The sequence below is a fragment of the Cupressus sempervirens genome, chromosome 11 (assembly GCF_028749045.1).
Source record: "Cupressus sempervirens isolate cs-2001-9-10 chromosome 11, ASM2874904v1, whole genome shotgun sequence".
Taxonomy (NCBI): domain Eukaryota; kingdom Viridiplantae; phylum Streptophyta; class Pinopsida; order Cupressales; family Cupressaceae; genus Cupressus; species Cupressus sempervirens.
In genome coordinates this window covers 362,629,926-362,652,817 of record NC_143128.1, presented here as the reverse complement: position 1 = coordinate 362,652,817, position 22,892 = coordinate 362,629,926, and positions in this window count along the sequence as shown.

The window sequence follows — 22,892 nt, the reverse complement described above, 5'->3', positions numbered from 1 at the left end:
TATCAAGGATTTCTCAAGAAGTAAGAAATGAAAGTAATCTCATGGAAAATAAGTGGCCTAAATGGGGCTTATAAACAAGATCTAGTCAGCAATATGATTAGAGACCATAAACTCGACATTCTAATGATACAGGAGACTAAAATGAAAAGGGACCTAGTTAAGAGGATATCCTTCAATAAAGATTTTAGTTGTGAAGCCTCAAATTTAGAAGGTGCTTTTGGAGGAGTACTAATCCTATACAATTCCAGGGCCTTCAAGTTATCTACTCTTTTCAGCTCTTACAATGCTCTTCTGTGTGAGGTATCTCACATCCATAGCAATGATTCCTGGCTTATCCTTAACCTGTACGCCCCCAACACCAAGAAGGAAAGGAATTATTTTTGGGTCAAGCTCCTTGAAATCCTCTCTAATTACAATTTTAACAAAGAGATTATCATGGGGGACTTCAACTCGCCTTTCTCTGATGTTGACAAATGGGGGGGTCTTGCCTCGGATTAGGACAGTAAACGTGACCTTGCTTTGTTCATTTAGAATTTACCTTTTTGGATATGGACCTTCAAGGGGGAAGTTTCACTTGGTCTAACAGGAGAGTTGGGGGAGATAGCATTTAGGTTTGCCTCAATAGAGCCCTCATATCTCCAGAATGGCTTCTTTCCCATTCTTGTAGATTATCCCTCCTCCCTAGGGTGGGTTTCAACCACTCCCCGATCTCTCTCTCTGTCACCCCCCTATCTAGTAAAAGGGTCTTCCCTTTTCACTTTGAGAAAATGTGGCTTTCCCATCCAGCACTGGAAGGAAAAATCTCTTCTTGGTGGAACTTTGAGGTTGATGGTACTGCTATGTTTAGAGTAGCCCAGAAGCTGAAAAGCGTGAAAAGGAACATCAAATCTTGGAACAATACTAACTTTGGCCACATTTTCTAGGAGAAAGATGAGAAAAATTATCAGCTCAATTCTATCTAGAAAGAAATCCAGCTCTCCGGATATGATGATCACAATAGGCAGGAGGAAAAGGCTATCCTCTCGGATCTGCATAACATCATATCTAAGGAAGAGCTTTATTGGAAACAAAGATCTAGAGTCAGTTGGTTGAAAGAAGGAGATCGTAACACCAGATTTTTTCACCTAACCACCCTTAAACATCGGGCTAACAATAGGATATCTATTATCAAAAAGGGCTAGGTTTTGGTTTCTAAGGAAGAAGAGATAGTGAAGGAAGTTGTTTGCTTCTTCTCCTCTCTTCTCATAGATTATCCTTCCCTCTCTGTGTCTGATCAAGGGGATATTTTGGTAACTATCCCCCCCCTATTGCAAGATCATCATAACTCCTTTCTGAAAGCTATCCCCTCCTTGGAGGAAATTCACCAGGCCCTCTTTTCCCTCTTGGGGGATAAAGCTCTGGGCCCAAATGGCTTCCCTACTTTCTTCTTTCAGACTTATTGGAATGTGGTTAAGAAGGATGTGGTAAAGATGGTCCAAGAATTCTTTGGGGCTAGGAATCTGCTCAAAGAACTTAATGCTTCTTTTCTTGTCCTCATCCCCAAGATTTCGAGAGCTGACTCTTTGGACAAATTCATGCCCATTAGCCTTTGCAATTCTTACTACAAGATTATTTCCAAGGTTCTCACTTCTAGACTCCTCAGCATTCTCCCCCTGATCATCTCACCCCAGCAAACTGGCTTTGTCCCTGGCAGGTAGATCCTTGATTCCATTGTCTTGGTTCACGAAGTCATCCACTCTCTAGAGGCGGGTAAAAAGGAAGGATTCCTTCTCAAATTGGACTTGTCTAAAGCTTATGATAGGGTCAACTGGAATTTCCTCTTTTTTGTCCTTCGGGCCTTTGGTCTACATGCTCAAGTATGCAAACTCAGCTCTCAGCTCATATCTTCTCCCTCTTTGTTTGTTTTGGTTAATGGTCTCCCCACTCCTTTTTTCTCCCCCTCAAGGGGTTTAAGGCAGGGTGACCCCTTTTTGTTATCTTGGTAGAATGGCTGGGTAGACTCATCCAACTAAAGATCTGGGACAGGAGTTTGAAAGGTCTAAGGCCTTCTTTGGGACCCTCTTCTTTCACCCACCAACAATTTGTGGATGACACTATCTTGGGGGGTGAAGCCTCTATCTGGGAGGCCAAGACTTTCAAAAGCATTTTGAACTCCTACACCAGAGGCTCAGGATAGGCTATCAATTTGGATAAGAGTTTGGTTTTCTTCCTTAACACCCCCTTGCAGAGGCAGAGGAGAATTGCTCGCATCTTGGGTTGTGGCATCGGGTCCCTGCCTGTGACTTATCTTGGGCTACCTCTTGGTATGAAATCTCTAGATTCCTTTTGGATCAGCATTATAGACAACTTCATCAGGAAACTTGTAGGTTGGAAAGGCGCCACCCTCAGTCAAGCAGGCAAATGCTCTCTGGTTAACTCTGTTCTCTAGAATCTCCCAACCTATGCCCTTAGTCTTTTTAGGATTCCAGTTAAGTTTGTGGATAGAATGGAGAGGATTCAAAGGAATTTTCTTTGGATAGGGACTGATGACCATAAGAGATACCACCTGGTTTCCTGGGACCTTGTCTACCAGTGCAAAAGCTAGGGAGGTCTTGGTATTAGAAAATTTTCTCACCTTAATCAATCCCTTTTGGCTAAAAATCCTTGGCGCATCTTCTAAAGCACAGGTGTTTGAAGGGATATTCTAGCTGAGAAATATTTGGATAGACAGTCTCTTATCTCCATATTTCAAGGGGCCGAGCTACTGATGGGATCCCACATTTGGAATGGGATCTTGAAGGTCCTCCCCCTTGCTAAATCCAGGGCTAAATATAAAGTTGGTATGGGAGACAAAATTCTTTTTTAGCAGGATAGCTGGTTGTGTTAGGAACCCCTCATTAATCACCCCATTTTTGGGAGGTGGGTTGATCAGTGTATTGGCAGATACAGTTTGATAGTAAGGAACTACAGAAATGATAATGAATGGCACAATCTAGCTAATATTTTGCAGGACCTCAAGCCTTTAATGTCCTCTCTGAATGCCATCTTCACCAACTAGAATGGCGACTCTTTAGTTTGGGGAGATTATTTAGGGGGTCTTTACTCTGTGGCCTCTGGCTATCTATCTCTAGTGAGCAAAGAGGAGAAACCTATTTGGGCCAAAGCCTGGATCCCTGGGCTTATGCCTAAGATAAACATTTTTTCTGGCTCCTCTTACAAGATAAAATCCTCACCTAGGATAATCTAGCCAAGAGAGGCCAAATATTAACTAATAGATGTTGCCTCTATAAGCAAGATCAGGAAACAGTTAATCATATGTTCATTCACTGCCCCTTCTCCTCCAAGGTGTGGAGCCATTTGACTACTAACCTAGACTTCAATTGGTGCCCTCCAACTTGCATCCAAGATTTCTTTAGTCAGTGGAGAAGCCACCACCAAAGATTGAAATCTTAGCTATTGAGCTCCTGGATCCTCCCACACTTCTGTTTGGGGAATTTGGAAGGAGCACAAAAATGAGATTTTTAGAGATAGGGAAGCTCTTGAGGTTATTATAGCTAAGAAAATCGAAGGCCTAATGATAGAGAACTATGCCATAACCAAAGAAGGAGACATTAAGGTTGGAGGGAACAACAAAGCTAGGAAAGAAGACAACATCAAAAGAAGACAAGATGCTATTTGGTCTTTTCCCCCTGAGAATTGGCATAAAGCCAATTTTGATGGGGTGGCCAAGGGGAATCCAGGGCTAGCTGGATGTGGAGGAATCATAAGAAATAGTTCAAGAGGTGGCATTGCTGCTATCTCTACCCCTATTGGCCACCAAACCAATCATCTAGCTAAAGCCAGTGCTGCTAGGTTCATTGTTAAGTTGGCCCTGGCCTCAGGCATTGAGCAGCTATGGCTTGAAGGTGACTCCTTAAATATAATAAATTTCATTCTAGGAGCCACCAAACCCTCCTGGGCCATCGAAAGCATTATTGAGGACCTAAAATCAAACCTAAGGAAATTTAAAAACTTCCACATTAGCCACATTTATCGTGAAGCAAACACGGTCACTGACTGGTTCGCCAACAAAGCGGTTGTAATAACTCGGTGATGATGTGGGGAAGTAATAATGTTTTTTCGATGGCAATGATTGAGCTAATCCGAAAGGAGCAAATCCATGACACCAACATAACATCTCTTTAATGATGATAGGATTTTCTAAATAGTACTTTAAAAAGGGAATTATTTGGAGTTATGAGGAACCCCCTCCATTTCATAATCATGTGTACAGAAGACACGAGTGTAAGGAAGCCAGAAATAAACCCATTAACCAGTGCAAAATAATTTCCACTCTCAGTGCCTTCTGCTACTCTGAATTTGGTAAAACTGCTAGTAGATTAGGGTTAGTTGAGCCAAAATCAGCAATGGTCGAAGAAAGGATCAGAAGAGAGCCATGGGGCAAAGTGGAGAGGTGGAAAGAGAAGAGGAAGGTCTAGAGAAAGCTCCAGAAGGGTGGTATAACTAAATACATGGAGAAGCTTCATGGTTTTGATGCGAGGGTCACTAAAGCTATGGTTGATTCCTGGCAAAATGGCAAGGTCAAAATTGATGGAGTTTCCCACCAAATCACTGAGGGTCTTATTATGGAGGTCACTGGCCTTTCTCAGGATGGCTTGAATTTCTACAGGAATAAGAAGATGTCTGCCAATGCTGTCAATGACTTTGTCAAGGATGATAAGGAGAAAAGAAAACTGGTCAAGATTGACACCTTCTACGACATTGAGTCCATCAAAAAGTTCTAGAGGTATGTTCTCAGGATTATTATTGAATATATCACTCTTGACGCCAAGTTTGATAGAATAAGGACTCATCATTTTGTTTTGTTAAATCATTTTAGACACAAAGTGAAAATTTCTCTTTCGGTTTATATTTTCACCTCCATGGCCAAGAATATAGAGGGGTTTAAGAAATGCCCTATTAAAAACCCTGCCCTCCATGAGGGTCTTCTACTTCTAGTTTATGAGTTCTTAAAAACCCTCACTATTGGTAAAACCATTGGGGTTTCAGGAAATGCTTCAGAGGACACTACCAATTCTGATTCTGGGGATGAGCTTGAAGTGAAATCAGAGAAAATTGACATCCCATGCAAAGTTACCCCTGCTACCCATGATCCCTGCATCCCTAGCAGGAAGAGCCCTCGATGTCTTCCCCCAATCCCCCCCCCTCCTCATCTCAAGGAGGTGAAAGAGGCTAGTGATGATGAAGTAGAGTCTAATACAGAGTCTGAGGAGGAGGATTCAGAGACGGGGAAGGATAATGAGATGGAAGAAGATAAGGGAGAGAAAATGACAAGGAGGCGGTGACCCCTATGGACCCCAAGGATAACCCCAAGAAAAGAAAAGTAATCCAGGTCCTACCCGAGGATCATCCCAGTGACCTTGTTGACATGTCCCCTAGCCTCACCCAACCCAACTCGCCTCAGGAGGTTCCCATTTCACTTTCAAAGGAGATGATTGAAATCATGGTTGAAAGAATGGGGTAGGTTATCAAAAAGAATAAGAGGAGGGCCTGGAGGAACTTCTATGGGGACAAAGTTAGTTTGGGTATTGTTAGAGAACCTGCCAAAATCCAAGTGCTAGAGGACCTTGAGAAAAGCACCCAGTACAACGAGCTCATTGACCCTACTCTTTTGGTTCTCTCCAAAAATGTGCATGAAATTGGTTTCAACTTTCTAAATAATGCAAAGAATAGTCTGATTGACAACTTTCGATCCATCAAGTGGCTTTTTCAAGAAATTGAGGCTCTGAAGGACAGGAGCAACCAACCCAACAACTAGGGAACTAACAAGGACCAAGATGCCTGAGGAAGAAATGACCAGGTGGGTAGCTAGGAGAAAGACAGAGGTCAGGTCTCCAGAGACCATCACAATGATAGGCTCACCTAGCTTAAGCAGAAGGTCCAAAGGCTGGATTCTGTCCACCAAATAATCACCAAACAGATAGTGGACACCCTTCACACCTTGAATGAGAACATTGTCAATCTGGGGGACTATCTGACTACCACTGGCCTTGAAAGGGATGCAGAGCAGAACACAGAGCAAAGATTCAACCGGGATGTTCTTCAGAAAGAGGCCAGCGACCAGGTGAATCAGGGGAACCAGATGAACACTCCAACTAGGATTCAGGAGGGCAAGGCCAGTCAGAAGGACAATGATGCTGCAAAAATCTTGCAGGCCATGGACACAGATGACCACTAGCCTACTCGCCTATCCCTTCCTCTCTGGCCTTTGGTCACTAGCTTCAAGCCTTATTTTGTCTCTAGCCTTTTGAGGCAATTTTTTGTTTTTTTAGACTATTTTATTTAGCTCTTTTCGTTGTAAAACTTTAGGTTTCAGGATCCCTGTAAAACCTATTTTACCTAATCAAAAACATTAAATTATGTTTAAAAAGTGCTAAAAAAGAATAAATTGATTTTATTCTAATTTAAGATGGTACACACATAGACACATCAATAATAGGAAATGAAGGAGTGCAATATTGTGTAGATCTCTCATGAAGTGACTACAAGTTCCTCCCCTCATCTAATAGATGCACCAAAAAATATATATATAAAAGACACGATGGGTTAATAGGGTTAGCTTAGATGAAAATCATAATCATGAATAAAAAAGAAACCATATCCATAGTCATAACATTCATATAAATAATGTATCAAAACCATGTTCTAAAAGCATCGTTAAAAACCTGATCCAAAGTATGTTTCTAAAGAAAAATTAAAAAATCCTATGAAAAGTATAACCACATAATAGTGTCACAAGGGTGGCCATCACAAGATAAAAATATTCCTATATTGTTAACATGTTAATCCATAAGAGCATGAGGGCATTATTTGTATATACACGTGTATGTGTGTGTGTGTGTACACACGCGCACGCGCGCACACACACACACACACACATATAGATACATACATACATGTATGTATGTATGTATGTATGTATGTATGTTAATCCATAAGAACATGAGAACATATAAACTTATGTTAATCCATAAGAAGATGAGGTTATTATTTGTATATATACATATGTGTGTGTGTGCACACAGATACACACACACACACACACACACACACACACACACACACAAGAATGTATATATGTATACATATATGTGTTTGTAGCTTATATTCATTTCATCAATAATAATCAAATCACAAGATTCCATAAATTACAATAGATAGTATCATTACGATTGATTAAGGAAGGCTACCATGAAGACAATGTATCATTATAGATCATAGGAGATGCTTTGTGCTAGGTAGTATTTAAGATCCTAATATGAGATACATATTATTGAATAAGATATTACACTATCACATCCACTTAGTCCTATAAGGTTTTGTGTGTGTGTGTGTGTGATTGTCAAGTTGAAATATAGAACATAACATTTAGGGAAAAATAATCAAACGAATATCTACCTTAAAATAATCCTAGTATACTAATTCTAACTCCTAGTATCTCATATTATATGTTAGGGTTAGAAGGGCACTACAACATGAGTATTCCCACCTTGACTACATAATGAGATGCATTTCCTTTGATTATTTCTAATGCCTCATCTAGTGTTGCACATGAGATGTCTTTCCTATGAAAGTTCACATCTCATTTGAGTGCATCTAACACCTCTTCGAGTTTTGTGGAAATAAGCATTACCTATATGTGTGCACATGAAATGCATTTCCTCATAAAGTCCATATCTCCTCTGAGTGTATCTAAATCCTCCTCAATTTCTCAAACAACATATTCAAATATTGCCTCCTACCCCAACCATCCCCACTCCTTAAAGGGACAATTGTGACACAAAGTCCTCTCTTGTCTTCAAGGAGACAAATATGTCAAGCCCTCTCTACGTTTTAGGGAGAAATTTTTCAAGCCATGGATTTTCAAGGAGACATATATGATGCTTCTTATGCAATGAATCCTCTAAACAAGAAGTCATCTTGAGATGATAGGTACCCTCCCTCTTCAATTTCCTCCAACCTACTATAGTTTCTTTTCTATTCTCTTAAGTAAAAATATTTATCAACTTTAATACTAAAGGTGGGTTATCACCATTAGCTGAGTCATTTGTAAGTACTAAAAAATGTACAAAAGTGCGCCTCACCTTCAATTGCAATAAAATTTGTATTTTTCATCAACTTTCCATTAATGAGATCTTTGGCCTGCTGAATTCAATCCATCTATACATACATCCATTTTTATGATAATAATAACATTTAAATGCTCTTCTAATGAAACTGGTAGCTATATTTCTAGCAACCAAAGCACATTCCTTAACAATTTTATGACCCTTTTTTTTCTCATTCTTTCATCAATTAGAGAATAAATTAAACAATTTCTAAGCTAGGATTCATTATGTTTAAAATGAAACCAATATGATCAAAGTTGGAAGGCATATTGTTTAATTAAATTTCTTTCGCATCATCATCATAAGATTTATAGTTCACACTTGCAAGTTGGTTAAGAAGTGAATGGAATGTGCTTATATGATGTGAACAATATTATCACCTTCATTCACCTTTAAGCCAAGAAATTTGTACTTTATAGACATTTTTGTAGTGGAAGCTTGCAAACTAGTTAAGGTATTTAATCCAAACCCATACTTCCTTTGATATTTGACAAATCAATGTGATATAGACAGACAAATTCAATAAACAAAGTCCAATCAATGTTGTGATTCTGTGATCTTTAGCCATCCATTTTGTCACTTCATCTGGATCTCATGGTTTTTTGAGAGTCCCACTTATAATCTCCCATAAATATTTCTTAATTTTCAAAATGTGAAATTCAAACCCTTCAAATTTGGAAATTGTAGTTAATTTATCCATTGTGCTTATTATTCAAAACCTAAATATCAAAAACTAAAAGTCAAATTTTGATCCATGTTATCCACCATTTTCTTAAACTTTATACAATCTATTATAAGAAATTATAAGTATCATCCAATGAGAAATTGTTATTTGCCCTCTATAGGATAGGACAAAGAATTATTACTTGGCTGAAGAAACCAACAAGCTATCTATTGAAACCCTTGATCATGATAGATCTAATTATGGATCAATGACCTCTATGGAATTTCTTATGTCTACAAGCCCACAAGTCTCCACCATTAAGTGGACACTTCTTAATATTTGTTAATTAAATTTTGCAAATTGTGTCTCTATGCAATCAACAACACATAGAGTCACCTACAAATTATAATTTGAGCATGAAGACAAGTATTCATAAATATAATATATCATCATAGTGACCAATGGTTGTAGTGATATCCACATAAGAAGGAATGAAAAAATATTTCCCCTCTATGCTTTTAATAATCCTCTTAGGCTCCTAACATGGTGAAAATCTTCGAATGCATGGAATCTTCTCATAAGTCTGGACCAACTCAAACACTCACCATATCATTCTTCTTGATTATTACATTTCACAAGTGAAGGAACTATTATTTCTCTAATACCAAATGAAAGTTTTGGATGCATATGTCAATATTTTATTCATTCTGATTGTGCCTTTATAAAAGGAAAAATACATATAATTGGAACCATTAAATGATTTTATAATTGCTAGAAACTAATGGTGATTTCTATTGAAATTATTAATAAAACAATAATCCTACCAGAAATGTAATACCCTAATAGGTTAAAAATTATCCCCATTAGGACCTTTACAAATGCCCCATTTGGAGCAAGACCATGTTAGGAGTCACCTTGGTAAGGGATTTCCCTCTAGCCTTGTTAGGAGCTGTATCCTATTAGGATTAACTTGAATAAGGAATTTCAAACCCTAATTAAGGATCCACTTAGTTTATGGGATTTCAACTTTAAACTTGTTAAGATCTACCAAATTAAGGGATTTTCTTGGAAAACTTGTTAGGATTCAACAAGTGATGATGATTTGAGAACAACATTTCTCCTTTGCTAATACACATCCAATTAAGTAAAAAAAATGTTTTTCTTGTAGACTATCCACAATTTTCTCTCCATCACACCCAATATCCATGCTCTACAACTTCATAATTCATCAATCTACATATAAATACAATATTTCACTAGCTAGGATAGCCACTTCCTTAAACAAAATGTATTACATTTGAATTTTCACACTTCATTTGAGTCTACCAAAATGTATCACCAAATCCTAACAAATCATTTACAAATCCATGTCAAACTCCAAAAGAAATCGCACATCAATTTGATCAAGAATAGTCAAAAAAATTTAACCCTTCCAACATACTTCTATAACATCAAAAAATTTGATCACCATGATCAATGCAAGGCTACCTTATCATTACACATTAGATCTTCTACATCACCATGACACCTAGAATACACATCAATCAAATCATAATTGGTTGGGGACCTAACACTGATTCCAAATACTTTGTTAAATTGCACAAAGTTTGTTGAAACTATACTTTGTGGTATTCTAAATACCATGAAATTGCAACATAAATCACATAGCTCAATGAAGATAATTAGAATTGGATCCACACATATCTGATAGACCAATCAAATCATTCATCATTTGTTATTATTTATTCTTCTAGTTTCTTCAACAACCTTTTATCAATCATAACTTCTTCATATATGTTGCAACATTTGTAGATCAATGTACAACATCTAGTGACATCTCTAAGTCTCCCATAAGTTTCACACACTCTAATTCCTCTCCAAATTCTTCTACAACACTAGATCCAACTACTCACACACGTATAAGCTCATTTATCATAATGAAAACCATCATAATACTAAGTTATCATGAATGGAAATATAATAACCAGTCTCTTGGCATCAAACCTATACCATAACACTTCTTAGCACAATTTTCATAAGTTATGCCAACAACTTGTCATTATCACCCAACATCAAAGACCTAGAGTCAACTAGGCACTAAGGTCTTGAGCCCAACTGGCTACATGACTAATAACTAAGGATACCATCATGAATGAGTACTCCCAGTGCACACCAAAACAACCTTAGCTTCCACATGCATTACAACCTACCTTGGCACTAGAACTTATAACGCATCTACTCTTTGTGAGGAATTATATTCATGTATAAGAGAATGCTTCAATATAGAACTTTAACTTGGCTTCTAATACATTTTTCAAGGTATTATTTTCTTGGAACTCAATGGTATGTGCATGATCATGGTCAACCAAACTATGTTCTTAAGTGGCAATAAAAAATTAGCAAATCAGGGTTATGTCAACTTGAAGTGCAATTTTCTACTTGTTATAAACTTTATATCAAATTGTTGAGAGAAAAGAATCTCTAGGAAATTGAATTTAGTTTCTAAACTACTAGGCCTTATGTGAAATAAATGAAAAATGATTATTCAAAATTTTAAATTTTAATGCAATAGTACAAAAATAAGAAGTAGACATATGTCTGACCACCATAATCAAAATCAAATGATAATATTTTTAAATAATATTCTAGATAGAAGAAGTAGACTCATGCTTGGATATGACATATATTTTTGTGTATTTTTATTCTAAATAATTAATTAATTATTAATTTTCTACTTTGGTATTTTTGAAATAAAAGCAATCTTGTGTCTAACCACCTTAACTAATTCAAAACTCTACAAAATTTAATTTAATTTTTTTTCCTTATAGTAGAAGAAGCATAGAATGTGATACATCTTTTGGATTTCAAAATGTTGTACCATTTGAAAGTTATATTTATTTTTCAGGTAGTGTGTTAATCAACACTTTATACATAACTCCATTAGAAAATAAGTAATAATTACTTACTAAACTCATAATTTGACAAACCTTACATTTATGGAAAGCTAGGAACATTCTTAAGAAACCCTTTTCATTTCATCAAATTTTGAAGAAAAAAAGTCGTCAGCTACATGTTTGAAGAAAAACCACACAAGAATAGGCCAAAAACACACTTTCAGGACATTTTTAAATTTGACCTTATAGGGTTGGTATCAAAAGAAATAGTAGGCCTTATAAAGGTTTTAATTTTTTTCTTTTAGTAATAGGATGGGTGGGAAAATTTTTGGAATAAAATTTGAAATGCTTTGAGGCATTTTAGGACTACATATTTTTCAAATCGCCACTTTTTGGCACACCACGATCCTGTACATACCCTCAAGAATAAATTTTATTATGTTCTTTTTCCAAAATAAGATTATGTAAGATGATGAGAAAGAAAAATGGATAAACTAACAAAAATAATTGTTGATGGTACATTTCCACCAAAGATTTTATCATAAGTTAAATATTATATCTTTTTAGTAATCTAAGATTCTTCATTTAACCAAAAAAGAAAGAAACTAATGTAGAGGATTCAAAAAAGCGTAGCCCAAATAAAGTTGAACAATCTCTCTCTCTCTCTCTCTCTCTCTCTCTCACACACACACACACACACACACACACACACACACACACACACAATATTTAATCTTTTACTATTGCATATCAAGAGAATGAAAAAGTTTTACACTTAGTGTCACAGAGCACCAACACTAACCAACCATACAACAAAAAATCATAAGTCAAAAATTAGGCTATTACAGAGAGTTTATATAACCATAATACTTGTTAACATTCCAAATCAAAAGGATTATTCCTCCTCCTCTTCACTTGATTTTGAAGTAGTGAATCTCATGGGGAAAGGCATGAATGGCCTAGGAAGATCATCCCTTTCCACTGACTGCTTCTTCCACATACCCTTAGTACAAATCTTATGTATAAGCTGAGCAAGGGGGATATTAAATTCATCCATAAGGTTGCTTCTTTTTTTCTCCTTTATGGTGGTAAATCCATACTTGAGATCTTTCTTGGTCAATAGTCCTTTACCTTCTTGTATGAATTTCTAAAATTGCTCCTCCTTCAATTTGAATATGGTTATTACCTACACAACAATATCAACACATATGAGTCTCCTCAGAGACTCAGTAAGATTCTTTCTTTACCTTGAACAACATTATTATTCCTTAACTTCCATATACACTAGAGAATAAATGAAGAGAGAATAGTCTAGAAAACATTAAGGTTATTGATGCTACAATAGATTTTTCCATAAATAATATTCTCAAAAAAGAAATTAGTATCAAAATCAAATCCAAACATATGCCAAATATCCCGGGAAAAAGGGAATTGAAAGAACACATGGACAACTAATTTAGGATAGGAGAAAAAAACACAACTATTAGGGTCACTTATTGGTTTACTGAAGGGAATTTTATCTAAAAAAATCTCCAAAAAAAGCACACAATTTTAGGTTCAACAAGCCTAGCCCAAAGATGGATAATATTTTTTTCCAGACATTATGCTCGATGGAATGCAAGATTTAAGATGGTCAAGGATGTTTGTGTTGGGGGTAAGGATGGAGTACACATACTTGGTCTTAACAAGGTGCAAGGGAGTGGAGTTGGGCCATCTCAACTGAAAGAGCAAGAATCACTAGAACACCATTCCAATCTAACTCCTACAGCATCAAGAGCAATCTTAATTCATAGAGTAAGTTCTCCTTTGGGATTCTTGTAAGAAGTATTTAGATTTAAGCTCTTTCCAATCTATTAAAAAACCATTATATAGAATATCGTTGAAGTTCTCTATACCAACTTTAGCCCATTGTTTTCATTGAATAGCCTTGCAATAAGGCTAGAGGCTTGAAATTGCTTTTTCAAGTTCCACCATATTGAACTATTTCTACACCAGATGTTACCATATTCCTCTATTTTTTGACTAATACCCAAAAGTGATTGCACCTTAGCCCAACACTTCCAGATAGCTTTAAACACATTAGAGCCCCCACCTGTTATTTTATAGTCCAATGCTAGGAAGTCAAATTCATTAAAATTATTCCAAATATTTTCTCTACACAAATGTTCTCTACTCAAGTTATTTTTGATAAGTATTGTCCCAGGTTCATCCCCTTGTGCACCTTTGGAAATCCATTTCACCACTAAGGCTATGCCTTGATCCCTAAGGTTTTTCGAACCAAGACCTCCTAATTCCTTGCTTTTTCTATACCACTCCCACCTGATGACATGAGTTTTAAAAGTACCCTTCCCATCAAACCAAATAAAATCTTGGATGACTTTTTGTAAAAATTGAAATTGCTTGACATTGAAGAGCCAACCTAAAGAAAAGTATATTGAATAAGAGGAAAGAATCTTTTGACAGACCTAGATTCATCCTTCCATGGATACAAACATAGTATTCCATTTTTTGAGCTTACAAATAATTTTCTCTCTGACCCAATTCCAAATATCATTAATGTTAGGATTTATGGAAAAAGAAATTCTAAGATATTTAATGGAGGATTTGAGTTCCACCCCAAGAGGATAGATTAAGAGAGAAATTTTGCTTCTAGAGGCTGCATAAAAGAGATCCAACTTAATCATCAAGTGCACCATATTAGTCTCATTGAGTTTAAATAATATTGATGTGCCATATGTAAACTAAATATTAGAAATCCCATTCCCATTTGGTAGGAGGGGACCTAAAACCTTTGGAGATAGAAAATTATCTGTAACTAGTGAAGGGCTTCTACAACTATCACAAATTGTACTAGGGAAAGGGAGCACCCCTGCCTAATAGACATTGAGATTTCAAACCATTCTGACCTAACCCTATTCACCTCTATGGAGGAGGCATTAATATCCTTAAGAAGAGTGTCCACCATATGAACATACATTTTTGGAAACACTAGGGCTCTCACCATCATGAAGATGAAGCCCCACTCCACCCTATCATAATACTTCTCATAATATATTAGTAGCATCCCAATATCCTAACCTAAATATTTCACCTAGTGCATAGTTTCCCAGCAAGTGAGGAGGTTCTCTAGTATATATATTTCCTTGACAAAGCATGTCTATGTCTGGTTGATGATCTTAGGGAGAATAAGAACTATCCTAGAGGCAAAAATCTTAGCCAAGATTTTATAAGATACATTCAGGAGTGTGATAGGTCTCTAGTTCTTAATTTATTTTTTGTCACCTCCCTTATAGATTAGTTTGATAAGCCCATCATTGATGTTCTTTCCCATTTAACCTTTCTCAATGGAAACCATGTATAGTTCTTGTAGGATGGAAGAAATCCAATCTTTCTTGACCTTGAAGAATTCCATTATGGTCCCATTCAGTTCTGGGGCTTTCTCTTTGCTCAAAATAGAGATAACATCTTTAATCTCTACAAGAGAGATAGGGACCTCCAGAAATGTTGCATCCAATTATGAAAATTTCTTAGGAAGAGTAGCTTGAATCTTGCTTCTTGCATTTTCCATGTCAACCCCATCATCTTCTAAAGAAAAAAAAGTTTTATAATATCGAGTAAAGGCACCAAGGATGCTCTTTGAATCTGTGAAGTTGGAACCGTTCTCACATACACACGTAATCTAATATTTGGCTTCCTTAACTTTCAAAACTTTTTGAATCTAATACCATCTTAAGCTAGTTAGCCCTGTATGAAATTCAGGCCCCTTGAATCTTTTTGGTTTGAACTCATGCTTAGTCTTTATAACCACCTCTAGAGTTTGAGGGTTTGAAGGTTGATTCTAGAGAGAGGATTCAACTGATTGGAAGGGCTTGATCAAGGAGAGTTCCAAAGCTCTGACATCCTTGGCTTTTTTTTCTACATTCTTGAATAGCTTTTTCCAAGAGTTAATAGATAGGGTTCCAACAAGTGATGGCATTTTCATGTCTACAAATGGTATAGTTATACCACTATATAATTTTGGAATTTGCAAGCACATCTTGGTCATCTAACAATGAAGAATTGAAAGAAAATGATCTAGGGTTCTTGAACTTGGATTGAGGGAATCCAAGTTTTAAAATATCAACTAGAATAGGGTGGTAGTTAGACAATGAATATGGTAGAACCTAGATAGGATTGTTATCAAAGGGTTTGGAGAAACTAAAGAAGTATTTGTTATGAAGTTTAACTAGTTACCCAAGGATTGATGCCTCAAATCAACAAGGGGATCAATGAGATTGAGTTTACTCAACATTCTAGACCAATAGAAATGTTCATTTCCTTTCCATTCAAACTTCAATCCACCCATTTTATCTTGAGGTCTCTCCACCATATTAAAGTCTCTAGCCACTTTTCAAGGGATATTAGGTAATTCAACCAACCATTGCCACAATTTGATTCTGTCAAAATGATCATTAGGACCTATTATCTAAAAGCTTGCACCCTTGTCCAATGTTTTTACCTAAGGAAAATATTGTGAAACATGGAAATAACCTCCAAGCTATGGGATTTGAACTATGAGGTTGAGTCTCCAGAGAAGGCTGACTTCTTTTGCTATTAGGATGCACCTAACTACTCTTGGAAGGGAAAAGGGGAGAAGGCATGCACAATACACTAACCTAATCTACCCTAAGGAGGTAATGCACCAAAATAGAGTGTTCAAACCAATCTTTGCCCATATATGCACACTTGAATAGTTATGACATCAAAGATATATAGATTCAGACTTGTAAACTCAAAATCACATGCAAATTAGGCAACCAAAATGAATAACACAAGGAATAGGAGAATTCACTTATATATCATTCATAGGTCAAAAGAGATACAATCATGCAAATTGTAGATAGCCACAAAATATTGAAGAGAGGAAAATAGATCTTGCATAGTCATCAATGGGTGAAGGAGATAAGGCAGAATGTCATTAGGCCAAAAGGAAAAGGGGATTTATAGTGAACTTGTAGAGAAATATCAAAGAAATAGAGAAGAGTCGACTAGTCCCTAAGAAGGGTTACAAAATTTTCTTTTATAGTGCAAGCATAACTAAGATAACTTCCATTGAAAGTCACCTTACAACTATTGCCATTAAGTCTTACAAAGAACAATCATTGCAAATCTAGAAGATCAAATTTTGGAACAAATCTAGATGCATAAAATCATCAAAATTGAACCTTGAGAAGAAAAAAATAGTGACCATCAATGCATAACTAAGAAAAATGAGTAACCCAAATGGCCACCTAGAAGCTCTTTGTATTTATTGTGCATGGGGGGAGTCATAGAGTGCTTTCAATTGATCAAGATGTTGGATTTTCCATTGAATTTTGCCTCTTTCTAGCCTTTTTGATGTGCCAAAATAACAAAGATCAGCAAGTTGATGACACGAAATGTTAGAAACTGATACATGGCCCAATGGTGTTATGATGTTGTACCACCCTGTAACTTTTCATACATGTTTGACCTATTGATTGCCTATGACCCAACCACCTTATTTTATTAACCTTTCAGTTCTATGAGACCACAACTAGAAACCATTAGACTAACTTTTTACCATTTGTTGCTAGCTCCCTACGAAATGTGGGCCACTTGTGCACATGTCCTCATGTCACTTCCCCACATTGTCTAAAGATCGAGCAAGTTTGTAAGGTGAGAAAGCGACAATTGTTGATCTAAGAAGATCAAACGATCATGAAAGACCTTAGTTATTATTACACCTCTATTTTAAGCTTTTCAGGCCCGTTGAACACTCAACAACCACCTCAACATCCACGTAAACTTCTGACCAATTAGAACCCCCTAACCTGCCATACTACTCTGACATATCCACACTTTTGGGATGTATAAGAGGGATGACATCATAAAATCCATGTGTCAGAATGTCACTTTGTCACATTGTGTAAAGTTTGAGCATCTTCAAAAAGTGACAAAGCAACGATCGTTGATCTGAGAAGATCGGATGACCTAGATGAAACTACAAGTTGTGGACCCCTATCAACATTACAACCAATGAGAAATGACCCAAATGAAACTACAACTTGTGGACCCCTATTAGCACTGTGACCAATGAGAAATGACCCATATGCCAGCTCACGTGACACATTTGTTTGACCATTTTGGTAGCCCACTCAAGAAAATAGACCCACAATGTTAGGTGTCAACTTGTTGCATTCTTGAATTGTCTAAAGTTCATTCTTTTTGGCAAAGCAAGAATGCGACGCCCATAGATCTAGGAAGATCTAATGGTGGAAGAGATGTGGGCTTGTGGAAATAGTAAATTGCACAGATAACCTAGGAAATAAAATATAACCTGAGGTTCTAAAGATATATATTTTGTGTGCCCTATTTTAAATATTTCAAATATATGAATGTTGAAGCGTTTGAATTCAAATCATTTAGTTTTGGTGGGAAGGTATTTTTGGTTAACAGGACCATAAACAAAGTAGATGCCAAATTCAAAATTGTTAGATTTAAAGGAAGCCCATGCTACTCTGTTACAAGGTGAGTTACTCCAGTTGGTGATTTTCTTTCTATAATTTGGGTCGATCAGTAGGGTACTTCCCCCCTTCCCCTTAGGATGTTTAGTTGAGAAGGTAGAAACATCCTTCCAAATGAATTCTAGGGCAATTTCAACTGAAAAACCTACTACCTTAACCACTTGAATCAATAGTATATCAATATTTTTAACCCACTTTAAGAATCTTTTAATAATGTATTTTTGATATGATGTTTCTAGACCTCTAACATTCTAGGAAGCTAGTTTCAACTTGTCCATAGAATGACTTATTTATCAGTATCCATTAGGGTCTAAAACCCCTTGAAGAATTTTGGCATTTTGGTTCTAGCCATCTTGAAGGCCTTAGTATTTTCACTTGCATGAGTGAGCCTTTCCCTTTTTCTCTTTATCAGTTCACCACTTTCCTAAATAACATAGTTATGCTTTCGACTATCTTTCCCTTTTTTGACATAAAATACATATACACCATCGTCTGCCTTACTGGTTATCTTAGATAAATCCTCCACCCCAACCTCTAGAATGACAATAGACTACACCTCCTTTTGTCAAGAAATTGCCTCTTGCAGATGGCTCCACATAATCCACATTGGTTGGGAGATCCCCTTTCCTATCAAAAATTAAATTTCTAGAGTTTGATAGAATAAAAATGAGGGAGTAGTCATGAAGTCTTTCCTCTTCATTCAAGCAATCCAACTTTTGGGTGATTGGGGCTTCTCTAGTCATGTTTCCTGGGTTCTCCGAGCCAGCTTGCCCATAAGAGGTAATTTCTAGAGGAGAGGCAAACTCTACTATGCTTCTGGTCAAGGTGGGGAACAACTTAACAACCGAGGAGGATGTTTTTATGGAATCTTTTTTGGCCTTAAATATTTTAAAGACCTAAAGGCCAATTTTTGGCCATTCAAATGATGATTACTACCAGCAGAAGGCTTTGGTTCTAGCCCAAATTCTAGAGTTTGAGCTTTTGGTACAGTTTCAAGCTCTTCCATTGAAGCTTGAACTATCAAAATTTTGGGATTCGCTAAGGGATCAACAAATTGGTCTCTCAAAGCATCTAAGGAAGCTATAATTTTTTTCGCGTCCTTCAACCATTGAGATGCTAGAGGGTTGAGAGAGATTTGATCAAATTCTTTCTAGACAACGATGATAACAAACTTAATTTTAGGGGGTTGTTTAGAAGGAGGCAAGGGCTCAATCTTATGGGGTTATTTGCCAGCAATAAGGGGGCAATGCTTCCTTTTGTGGCCTTCCTATCTACAAAGATAACATGCATTAAGCCCTCCAATATATTCAATGGGGCACCATACTGGTGGGGTTCCCATATCCAAGAAATTTTTTTGGGGCATTGACATGAGGGAAGATTGAGATAAGAATTCTAATAACAACATTAGGGATTATGGTTTATAAGTGATCAGTTTTAAGAACCTTTCTGAACAAATCGAGCAGTTGTGGAATGAAATTCCAAACATAGGGAGGAAGATTACTAACCTTTATCTACCTTGGGCTACCTAGGGCTAGGACTTATTCATTAATTGAATCAATAGACCATGCTAGAGCCCTAAACTTTGCATTACCTACTTTCTAGAATTATTTGTCCACCATGGTTTTTTGGGAATTAAGGTTGCAAAATATTACTATAAATAAACCTCTCTATAACATATGACAAAAAGAAAAATGGTGCCCTAATTTGTGATCCCAAATCCTTTGAAACCAATCATTCAGATAATTCCTTAACAAAAAATTGAGAGGGTCCATTGCAGCAAAAAAGATTACAGTGTTCCTTAACCTACTCTTCTCTTTATCTAATTCTACTATCATCTAGTCATTAGGTTTAATAATGAGGCAGGCTGAAGAATTTTCCTTACCTCCATCTTCATGCCCATCGGGTTGAGCAGTTGGGGGTGAAATTCCTATGATGAACTTGGTGTTGGCTAGGATTGGGGAGATTCCTTGAAGCACTTGTTTGAACAAGTTTTTGCCTCCTCCATCTACTGGTTTATCTGTGACTTCCCTTTTTTCTCCATTATGAGTAGTAAAAGGATTTTGGAAACCTGAGTGGCTACAAGAGTTGGGTAGGTTGTTCTTCAATTTCATTGAAGAGTTATCATTGTGAGTATTTATTGCAACTATAGTAAATGCTTTGAGTCGGTTAGTCCTATCAACCCCTGGCGAGGCTGAGGCCATTAATGCCAGTATGTAGGGGATTAATGAGGTCTCTATGGAAGCTTGGTTGTAGATTACTCTCCCTTCGATTCTCTCCTCCTTTCTATTTTCCCCATAATTCTTAATCTTTTAGTTTTTTTAAATTTTTTTTTTAGTCTGTTCTTATACATAGTTAGAGAACTAATGTTTTCAGTAAAAGCATTGAATTAATTTGTATTACAAATAATTTTCAAATTCTAAGGTTTCTATAAGGATTATTTTTAAAATCTATTTTTGTAGTATAATTTCTTATTTATGATTGGTTGGACACAATTTTGCTAGGGGTTATTTTATTTTCTAACACAAAAAATTATAAAAAAGTAAGTAGATAACTACACATTTATTATTGCATTGTCAAAGTATTCTTAAGCTCCAATACCTGACATATGTTGATTTTATAGTGGTTCATACTTTGAATCTCTATAACAAATCATTTAGCATGCATTATTTCACTATTGAAAATGATTTATCACACAATTTTGTTTTTTTCACATCTAAACTCATTATTATACAAAATTTAAGATCTATAAAAGCAAAAAGTAACTTTCATAAATTGTGACAATTATAAAACCATAAAAGTCTTTGATATGGATGAGTGTTACTTAGAGGGAAATATTTATCAACTAATAATTAAATTTAGCCAGTCTATTGACAATGCATTTTTCAATGATTAGGGATAGAACAAAAGGTAATAATTTTTAAAATTTTATTTATTAAGAAGTTATCTTTTTAAATAAAGGAATATTAATTTTATTTGTTTTTTATTTTAATTATTATAAAATCAATAAAATAAAATTCAACATTCATAAAGTAAGACACTGATTTTTTTCTCATTCTAGATGTTTGGAGAATAATTATAGCATTTTAGAAATAAAATTGTTGAATCTTATTTTTCAATTGATTTTCATTTATATAATATGAATATACATTAATATTTTTATAATTTAATACAATAAATTTATTACTAATCTTACTGGGTGAAATGTAGTCTCATGATACTTTTTCCTTTTTTGTTCAAGAAGATCAATAATTTAATTTTCCAAATGAAAATTTCTATCCATTTTAGCTATTTTCTAACCCTTGGAGGCAGGGATTGTAGCTCAACCAAAGCTCTTGTTATAAATAATGTTACATTAAAGATTATATTTTTAAATAATCTAAGAATCTTCATTTAATGACAAGTAAGGAATCCTTCTTAGTGTAGAAGATAAGAAAAATAACAACCAAAGGGATAAGGAATTATTTATATGTTTTTATCCAATGTTAACTATATTAAATATTAAAACATTTAGAGAGTACAAATAATTATCTATAAACTTGTGTATTATGATAATGGAATATTTATTATTTTAAATAAATAAATATTTGTATTCATTGTATATTGATTTAATATAATAAGTATTATGGTGACTCTCAAAGTAGAATAATCAAGAAGAGAATTGGCTAAATCATAAAATAAAACCTTGGTAAGATTTACATTTTAGTTGAAGATTTAAATGATTCCCATCAAGAAGTTCTCAAATACACCAGTTTTAGAGATTGTGAATACTTCCTACTAATTCAAAACTAATGGGAACATGTATCAATTATAAATAGAGATTTGATGCAATGTAGGGGAAACGATCGAGTAGCCGCCTAGGCTAACTTTGTGCAGCTATAGTTCCTAATTTGCATTTTGAAATTTTTTGATTTTTTAGTGAACCTCCATGGGCGAGTGAAGTGCTTAAAGCTTATCTTTAGACTTTCCCACATTTACATCTCTGTAGAACTTATAGAGTGTGAGGTGGTCTAAAAGTGCCATTTTAAAACATTTGCCCAAAATTCGTCACATGAATCCCCCAATAGTCGTTCACACAAAAATAGTACTTTTTGCACAAATGGACCAATCAACAATTAAGAAAATTAAAAAATGAACAAAAGTGAACGACTATTAGTATTCATTGTGATTTGTTTTGGCATGTTTGTGTAGATATAAATAAATTCTCGTCCTAGAAATGCACTTGTGATCTGATAGGATGGCTCATATTTTGTTGTTAAGTTCTCGTGTTATATTATTATATCTTTGGGCATTTAAGCCCAAGAATAAGAGGCCAAACTCCCCAATATGGCACTAAGTACTTAATATCATACTACAATCAATACATATGCTTTAGACAAATTTGCACCTTCTAAGTTGACAAGTTAAATTATGTGCAATGAGGAAAGATATCCATACCAATATTTGAATTATAGAACTTGAAGAGTGATGAAGCATTTGAAGTATCACATTATATGTTTAAACATACCATGCATGCTACTAGACAACCATAAGTAGTTGGAATAACTCCCCAACTATGTATTATTCTCATCTTGATTATCAAATGGAACTCACACTATTTTTAATCATTAGCACTGAACAAAAACTAGGATAGAGATATAGATAGAGATAAATAATAGTATACAAC